Raw genomic sequence first — 9,914 nt, 5'->3', positions numbered from 1 at the left:
TGAGGAAAATTTGGCTTTGGAAGCAGGAGATGCTCAGTGACTCTGCCCCAGGAATGTCTCCTGGAAAGGGCACCTCTGCTTATGCTCAGTACAGGGAGAACATTAGCAGGGAGGCAAAGTCTGCTCCCCATGACATCTGCTGTCCCTTCTTGGACATTCTATTGTCTCCTAGAGAGTTCTGGCATCCTCTGTGATGTCACCAGTGTTGTAGTGACAACCAGTGCCCTAGTTTCTCTCAGTCTGAGTCTGGCGGTTACACCCTAAGACATGTTTTCCTGTCTTCGCAACCGTTTTGGGAGGGGGAACGTCGATTGTGGAGAGACTAGAGTGAAGGAGTCTGGCCTTTCGTCTCAAAGTAATGATGGACAAAGACAGCACTTCTGGGGAATGTTGAGTAAGTTCTGGGCAGTGTATTTTGAGCTTCCTGTCAGGGGGTGCTGCAGGCTTAAGCTGACCTTTCTAGCAATGGGCCACAACAACTGGAGCATCTGAAAAGGAATTGAATTTCCATGAATATCACAATCCCTGAAAGTCAGGATTTCAGAACTTTAGTTTCCCCATCCCCACTGGGAGGATATGGTAAGGCCAATGATATTATACTGTGAACTTCTGGTCTTTACTTTTCAGTTCATTTGTTATGTTACATTGATATAATAACACCATCAGGAGTCATGGAGGGTCCACCTTTTCTGAGTTTAGACAGGGCAGCAATGTATTTCACTATCATTGCTTCTTTAAATACAGTGGATATCTGACAGTAGGAACACGGGGAGAATTGTGCTCCAGGCAATAATCTTATGTTCTTAGACCTTCTCTGATTTCTTCTAATTGCAGGGTCATCGTTAGCTTTATATATTAGAGGTTGTGTGTTACAAACATTTTTCTAAAATACCAAAACTATTTGGAATGTGTAGACCAAGATTCAGCCTGTAACCCAATGGCACTTCGGGGTTTGGTATTTCAAACAGGGGAATTGATAAGTCTGTTGACCATGTCCTCCCTGGAAATGCGTTTTAAATCCAAAGATATTGGCCTAGAGTATCAAGGTAGGACATCTGAGTGTCTCCAATCACTCAAGTTTTGTGAATGGTGAATTTATCATCTGAGTTCTGAAACCACAGGGGTGAGGGTCCTGAACCAGCTGTACCCTGTTCAGCTGATAATAATCCTGGAGAAGCCATCTCCGTGGTACATGTAAGCACGTGATGTCCGGCATAGGGAACACCTGGCTGCTTACATCTCTTGGTCTCTATAGAGTAGTGGGAGAACTGAGATCCCCTGAGGAGGCCTCTTAAGCATCGACCAATCGTCTAGCAGTGACACTGGGTTCCAGGCTTGTTCTCCTGTTTAGGCCTCACTGTGGTCTATGTACACTCTATGCATTCTCCCCATGCAGGTTCACTGTGTCCTTCTACCTACAGTCGCTGGGAGAGAAACATCATCCACTGGAACTGAGCTAAGCAAGAAGCAGGCCAAGAAGGAAAATAAGAGGTGGATTAAAGAGCTGCAGCTCATTACAGAGGAGCGAAACGACCTGAGAGATTGCCTGATGTTTGTGACAGAGAGATCCATGAAGAACAGGTATGAATCGCTCCAAACGCTCTTGTTCCATTCCTGGGTGTTCAATGTCTCCTTCATCTTATCCTTTTAAGGTTTTGGGTTCTAGAAAGCTGTGTCTCTGTAACGACCCCTTTTTAAACCTCACCTCCCATATAGAGGAGATTCAGAACCTGACCCTTCCTGAGGAGCCAGATGGAAAATGGACTCATCTGCTTCCATTTATTGAAAAGCAGAACTTGTGGTCTGAATGAAGAATTCGGGGATAAAGTCAGGGAGAGTGAGTGCCCAGTGTGCATTTGCAAAGCCCTTGACAGCTGGTGGCTTTGCAAGATTGTAATTGCAGTCAGTTTATGGTGAGTCTCTGTACTTGCTAGGCAGGGGACTGAGTGGTGGAAGATCCAGGCAGCAGCCTGAGGGGGTTCATCTCAATGCTTGACTAGAAGGTCTCAGGCTCAGGCCTGTTTGTTTTTGTCTGTGTGTCTTGCCCTCTGAGACAGCAATGGTGCATGCATTTCTCCTGGTTCTCACAGTGCTCTCTGTTTCCATATTTCTCTTTCTCTGTTTACATTTCTCTTTATTTGTGGCTGTGTCTCAGTCTGTGTATGTGCATGTGCACACATTCAAATGCATATGTATAACATTTATATGTTTATATTTCCCTCCAAATTTGAGTCTACGGGTCTATGTCTTAGCCTGAGTATTTACCCATGCTACACTTTCGTGGAGATGTGAGTGCTTTGTTCTGGGAGCCCCACTGTCAACAGCACAGTTCTTTGACTGTGTGGTCACATTTGTCTGTACAGTTGTATCCATTGGGCAGATTATTATTTTGTGGCCAGATGTGATCTCAACTCCATAATTATGTGTAATGCCTGTCTCTACACTATTAGTTATTCAGAATGAATAATTCCTGTTGTCAAAACAGGAAAAATCAAATCACATTTTCTGGGTGTGTAGGGGAGTACCCGGAAGAGCTGTGGCTGAGGCTTTTGATAACATAACTGTCTTGACTCCAGGTCCAGTCTTCTGTATTGAACAAAGGGAGCCATGGAACCCTCCATCTGGATGCTGAGCTTCCGGTGTCCTGGCCCCAGAATAACAAGTTTCTGAAGCTGAAGAAGATCCCAATATATAGAATTCAGAAGGTGTCCTTCCAGGGCTGGGGTAGTACAGGACCCACCCTAAGTTCATATATTCCTAAATGCTGATGTTTGCTGTATTCTATCATTTGGGGCCAGACCCCACTTCAGGCCAAATCCATATTATGAAGACCTGGAGAGAATGGAGGAGGTGGTCATGTCAATTCTGCACAACTTAGAGATGGAAAACACTGAGATCCATGAGAATAGCCACAAGCTGAAGAAGGAGATTACCTTCTCTAGGTAAGTCCTGGTCAGAAAGGCTATCACCTGTGGAATGGCCATTTCTGATTTCTTTGTTCTGGATTGGATGGTCTTCAGCTGTGATTCTATCTCTTGTGCTGTTTACACATCAGTGTGCCAGGGTCATTAGGACTCAGTTTTCAGTTCCAAAAAAGACTGTTACTCATCCCAGGATTGTCTAGGCATCTTCAGAAGGCTCTAGATAGAACAGCACTGATTGAAGTCAGAAGAAGGTTTTAGGCTGACCTGGGCCTCTGGGGTCATACCAGGTTTTACAAAACTCAGTGCGTGGACCACATGGTTAGAATGACCTTCTCTTGGTTCTACGGACCTCCTTTGAGGGTGTTGGCCCAGTACTAATTGATGTTGCCCCCATGCATTGGGCTTTCATGGATAGATGTAGATCCATGTTCTTTTTGAGAGATTTGGACCCTATTTGATGCTTGGGCCATAAAAATTTTCTTCTTCCCTGAATTGGCTCTTTCCTGTTTCTGCAGCAGCCTTATATGTATCAAGATGTATTCTACGTCTTCATGGGTATATGGGTTCTAGGGTTGTTAGTGGAACTTGGAAGTAGGAATGGGAGAAAGGGGCAGCAAGATCTTACTATGCAGAATGTATTTCCAGTAACCTGCTCAGCCGCTCCTGATGGAGAACACATGTATGAAGAACTTCGTCACATCTATGCAGGAGAGCAAGGTGGTACAGATTGATTGTGCACTGATACAGAAATATTTGATTGAATTGAACAGAACGATAAATATGAATAGGAGAAGACCAGAAACCGCCAGACCCCAGCAATATCTGGTAGGAATAAGCAGCTGTGTGAGCTTAACAATATCTGATACCATTTTCCAATTTCATACATCTTTGCTTTCCCCTACAAGCTTTCTAATTTACACTCCCAACGAGCCAATCATGGCCTGTAATGGAATTGTTCATTGCTCTGTCTATGTACAAGTATTCTGGGAAGGTAACCACTTTTCAGAAACTGAACTATTGGCAAGTATATTTTGCTTCTCTTTTTGAAGCTGCAGTCCAGAAATGGTGACAGATGAATAACATACCTCATTATGGCATGACTGTGTGATATGCTATGTAGAGTTTTCAACAAGGTCTTGGTCCTGTGACAAATGACATTTTGTGGTCATGTGACCTCCTAGGTAGGAAGCACCGTTGTGGGATAAGAACCAATTGCAAATGTCGAATTCATCCTTGTCATTGACTTTTTTTTTTATCTTGGTGACATGTGGACATCTCCTTTCTTCCTGCAACCCAATGAGGTCTCTTCCCATTGCCCTGTTCTTGGTTTGCACTGGTATAAGTCTGGGTCCCAGATTGGCAGGCCACATTACTGTGATGCTTGCTGGAGATTTTCCCTGCCCGCAGAGTTAACAACAATGATATCAGTTAAAAGGTCCATCTCGACTGTCCAATAGAACTGAGGTGGTAGAAGGCAGCATTCTGACAGCTGGCTTGCATTTCCCCACCAAATCAGTGTCTGAAAAACTGCCTTCCTCTCCCAGGTCTCAGAAAGTGCAAGAGAGCTGGAATTGGACACACCCCAGTAAGAGAGCTTCCTGAAGAATAAGTTGCTTTCTCAGGAGTCCCCTGCTGACAAACATCCTGACTATTAACAACATTTTTTGGATGAATATTCTTCCTCATAGTTAATTTGTCATTGCTTAGAGACCCTAAATTTATATATCACTAAGCCAGCCTGACTTACTGAGGTCTTACTCACTTTCTTCTTTAGAAATCACCACTTAAGAGACACCTTGGGGGACCGCCTTTCATTATGTGTGCTAGAGGAGAAACAGCAATACATCTGTGCTTCTAAATGTTCGTTAAGAATATGATGTTTAGGGGCTGGGGACTTAGCTCAGTGGTAGAGCGCTTACCTAGGAAGCGCGAGGCCCTGGGTTCGGTCCCCAGCTCCGAAAAAAAGAACCAAAAAAAAAAAAAAAGAATATGATGTTTAGAAATATTCTGTTATGATTTTCATTGAAGTTTTCTATTTGTTGTTTCATAGTTATATGCTCTTGTTACTATTTTTCATTTTTAAAATACTTTTAAATATTTATATTAATTCATTTTAATCCTGTTTTGTTGTAAATTGTATTTCTTATCAATAAAAATTGATTTTAATCTCTTGACTCTTAAGACCATCATTCTTATTCAAGGGTTCTTTCTGCTCCTGTGGACTTAGAACTGACAGCTGGAGATGGATCTCTGCATGTTCCAGGGAGCCTGGGCTAAATAGTGAATTCAAAGCCAGCAAGGTGTACCCAGTGTGAAGTGTCTACTGTGTGGATAATGTGGCTGTCTCTCAGATGCACACTTTACTATGTAATCACTGCCATACTTTACCCATACTGTCATGTGTTCTGCTCACCTTAACATATAACAGTCTGCATCTCACATTCATTGTTGACCCTGTGCCCCACATATTGAGTAATATACACTCATTGCTGTACAGCTACAGAAAAATTGACAACATTCTCAAAGGAATACAGAAGTCATCCTAATGGAGAACCATGTGCTTCAGCTTTTCTTGCAATACAGCATCGATATTTACCCCAGAGATTATGACCTTCAATGTCATGCTGGGAAACAGGTTTTGACAGATGGTCTTGTCCTTGACCAGAAGTATGCTGTGTTTTTATTGATGTAGATTAGACTTACTTTTATCATTTATGTCAATGGGTCTTTTTTTCTACAGTCTGTCTGTGGCCTGTCCTGGGTGAATTTCCCTCATAGTCCAAAGGAAGGAATCCCATTCCCCGTTGTATATTATTGTTAGGGACCACGTGGTTCCTCTGAGAGAACAGCCGATGCTCTAACCTCTGAGTCGTCACCACAGCTTCTTCAGGTGGCTTTTGTCTTTCCAGGGCATGTGCTGTATTAGGTGGACAGGATCACCTCCAATTAAATAGATCTCAGGAGATGTGTGTTCACAGGGAACTTACTGAGCCGTGCGTGCTCAACGTGTTAGGTTGCCAGACATCCGTACAGGGCTCTGGTGTTCCCACTGCTCATTGTTGGTCAGGATCATCCTCCAGCACCACTTAGTTTCCATATTAGAGCAGATCTTTCACCTATTACCAATGAGGACCATGTATATTATTCACATCTGATAAAATACAGAATAGAAACTAACTTCCTTTAGGCCAGCTTGGCATAATGAATTCTTTTGATTGTTAGCAAGAAACTTATCTTTATCTAAGCAGTTTAGGGAGGAACCTCAAGGGCATCCATAGTGAATGCAGCCTATAGCTGTGAACACAGGTTTCTTTTGGAGAGCAGGCCTGTGCAAGCCCAGAACCTAGGTGGGACAGTTCAAGCTACCCTTTTTCCACGGCCAATCTCAGATCACATTAAGAAAGTATTTCTTCCAGGTGACTGATTTCCAATTTATGGAATTGAACTAACTTACTGAGAGTGGAGGTGACTCAGAGAGTTAAAGTACAGAAGGAATAATCCAGAATGTCCACAAACAGTTGCTGTCACCCCAGGGCTTTTAAAAGCTCAGCACCTAGAGAACTAATGTAGTCTTTGGTTATTCTCAAGCTTAGGTCTTCTACTCATTATAAGCTAACCATGACACAAAAAGAGTCATCTGTGTCACAATAGAAACTAGTTGTCACTAGATTAACACCACACTATCACATCACTACCGTGTTTGAGGTTCTCAGTTACTATCTAAGAACCTGGAAGTGACCTGGGTCTTGCTACACATACTCATAATTTATGTCCACATTGTCAGCTGAGAGTCTTCATACAGCCTGCTCTGTAATTTTGTAGAAGATTAATAGTGTTCTTGTGAGCACAATGTGATTAGGAAATCGGGGGATCCCAGGAACCTCTCTGAATTCTAGCCCTCCATGCACTGTCAGATGCAGCCAGAGGACAAGGGGCTGTCGGTTCCAGGACTCTCCACATCCCTGCTGGGGTGCCATGCCCAGACTGGAGAGTGAGGGTCGGTCCTGCTGTCCCCAGTCCCTCATGCCCAGAGCCTATCCACTGGCTGGCTGGGCTTGGCTTTCCTGTGCCTGGCCCTCCTTTGCCCATCCCTGCCCTGCCTTGCCCTGCCCTGTTGACTCTCACTACTTAGGCCAAAGAATTTGAGATTTGGGCTCTCTGGCCCTGCACTCAGAGCCTCTGGGAAGCAAGGAGACCCAAAGGGACAGACCCCAGGCCTGGCCCTGGAGTCCTGCATCTCCCCCTACCCAGAGGTGTATTCCACAGTTCTCCACTCCAAGTTTAGTTTTCAGGGACCCCAGCAGGTGGCGCTCGTTGCTGAGCCTCACATGTGAGCCTGGGATAGTGGTGGGATGTAAAGTGCTGGAAGTCTTTCAGAAAATCCAGGCTTTTCTCAAACTCTCTGACCATCCAGCGCCCTCCCTGGTTCACCCACCCTGTGGAAGGTGGGAATCCACTTTTGGATGTCCTGTGTGACTTTCCCTGCAGAATGGGTTCTCCTGCAGGATATGCTTTCACATGCTTCTTTAAAAGCACCTGTTCCTCAGACATAGATCAGCTGTGAAAACAGGCTTCTTCAAGTCAGTGTGCGAGCTCCCCCTCCCAGCTTAGAGCTGCAACACCATAGGATCCTCCAGCCCCAGTGCTGGGTGAGTCCCCCAAAGGACTTAGAGCAAAGTGTTTCTTCTGAGAAGTGACTTAGAACAGAAGGCTCAGAAGTGACAGTCAACCCCCAAGTGCTTCTTCCAGGAGAAAGCAACCAGCTGTCCCTTTGAAACAGTGGTGGCTCCCACATGACCCAGTTCTGTGATTGGAGGAGATTTTCTGGTACTTTGTTGCCCAGTCACAGTGGGGATACATTCTTGATCCATGCTCATTCCTACAAGAAAAGGTCCTTCTCCCCACCCAGGCCTTGAGTTGAACCCAGGTACTTAAAGATCAACGGACCAGAGAGAACAGAATGCAGTCCAGGGGAGAGGAGAGGCCAGAATGATCTTAAAGCAGAGAAAAGCCCCATATCGGCCATCTAACAACTTTAGGGTTTGTTCATAGTGTGTACTTCAGAACCTTAAGGTCACATTTTCTGATAACACTGTTAGGAGAAGCAGAAGTCTACTGTGGGTGGGATTGTCCCAAGCAGGGAGGGGATCTGACTCTGCAGGCCTGGCCACCCTCTGTGTTCTCCTGAAAATAACTGTTGGTCAGCTGTAAATCTGAAGTGAGAATTGTTTTTTGTCAACTCAAACGGATGACATTTCAAGTCTCACACACTATGTGACTTTACACACAGGGGACTTGAACTTACTTCTAGAGAAGTGACTATGGGCCGTCAGAGGGAAACCATTCTTAACTTTAGCATTCTGTCTGTATAACAGTCTACAGGGACTGGCTTCCTGGACAGACATGTTCAAGCAGACTCACATTGTTATGGGGAAAACCTGAGGCAAGAAATGTCCTGGGGACAGTGATTTCAGATTGTGCCTTTAGCCAGGAATCTCTGTTGTCCTTAAGGCCTGCTAAAACATGTAACTAGTTCAGGGCATCTCTGGTCTGACAACTGTTCCGGGTTCTCCTGAGAAGAAGGCCTTACTTTAAAAGTATTTCACAGATGCCCTTCAACAGAGGAATGGATACAGAAAATGTGGTACATCTACACAATGGAATATTACTCAGCTATCAAAAACAACGAGTTTATGAAATTCGTAGGCAAATGGTTGGAACTGGAAAATATCATCCTGAGTGAGCTAACCCAATCACAGAAAGACATACATGGTATGCACTCATTGATAAGTGGCTATTAGCCCAAATGCTTGAATTACCCTAGATCCCTAGAACAAACGAAACTCAAGACGGATGATCAAAATGTGAATGCTTCACTCCTTCTTTAAATGAGGAAAAAGAATACCCTTGGCAGGGAAGGGAGAGGCAAAGATTAAAACAGAGACTGAAGGAACACCCATTCAGAGCCTGCCCCACATGTGGCCCATACATATACAGCCACCCAATTAGACAAGATGGATGAAGCAAAGAAGTGCAGACCGACAGGAGCCGGATGTAGATCGCTCCTGAGAGACACAGCCAGAATACAGCAAATACAGAGGCGAATGCCAGCAGCAAACCACTATAGGTCCCCTATTGAAGGAATCAGAAAAAGAACTGGAAGAGCTTGAAGGGGCTCGAGACCCCATATGAACAACAATGCCAAGCAACCAGAGCTTCCAGGGACTAAGCCACTACCTAAAGACTATACATGGACTGACCCTGGACTCTTTCTCCATAGGTAGCAATGAATATCCTAGTAAGAGCACCAGTGGAAGGGGAAGCCCTGGGTCCTGCTAAGACTGAACCCCCAGTGAACTAGACTGTTGGGGGGAGGGCGGCAATGGGAGGAGGGTTGGGTGGGGAACACCCATAAGGAAGGGGAGGGGGGAGGGGGATGTTTGCCCGGATACCGGGAAAGGGAATAACACTTGAAATGTATATAAAAAATACTCAAGTTAATAAAAATAAAAAATAAAAAAAAAAAGTATTTCACAGAGCAATGTTTCTCAACCTGTGGGTCGAGACCCCTTCCCAGGCCCTTTTTTTCTGATACTTTGCCTATCAGATAAGTTGCATATTATGACTTACAAGAACAGCAATATTAGTTACAAAGTCGTAATGAAATAATTTTATGGTGGGGGTGACCACAGCATGAAGAGCTGCATTAAAGGGTTGCATCATTAGGAGTGATTTGAGCCACTGCCATAGAAGCTGACAGATGGGAACAGACTCCTCAGATGAGTAGAGACCCACGACAAGTGATACTGTGTCCCACCCTAGAACCCAGAGGCAGAATCTACCCCAGGAGTCTGTGGGTCACCTTGTCTTAAATTCTTCCAGGGTCAAGAATAGCATTGATCATCTCAGCAGAGTCAGCTTGCACAGCCCACATCAGGCCCATGGCTTCCCTTTACAGAGAAGGATGTGGGTCTGAGTGACAGCCAGTGA

The 9,914-nt window shown here is 44.6% G+C and overlaps 1 long non-coding RNA gene across 1 annotated transcript; it reads left to right on the top strand.

Annotated features, from left to right (window-relative positions):
• Positions 1-289: 289 nt before the first annotated feature.
• Positions 290-3,739, top strand: LOC147999074 (uncharacterized). The gene is made up of 3 exons (XR_015643873.1): positions 290-394; positions 1,397-2,942; positions 3,570-3,739. It is a non-coding gene; the product is annotated as an uncharacterized LOC147999074 (long non-coding RNA).
• Positions 3,740-9,914: the final 6,175 nt, after the last annotated feature.

This window comes from Rattus norvegicus, chromosome 19 (assembly GCF_021556685.1).
Source record: "Rattus norvegicus strain SHRSP/BbbUtx chromosome 19, alternate assembly SHRSP_T2T, whole genome shotgun sequence".
NCBI classification, from domain to species: domain Eukaryota; kingdom Metazoa; phylum Chordata; class Mammalia; order Rodentia; family Muridae; genus Rattus; species Rattus norvegicus.
Note: the sequence above shows the minus strand (reverse complement) of the source record. Positions and strands in the feature narration are given on the sequence as shown.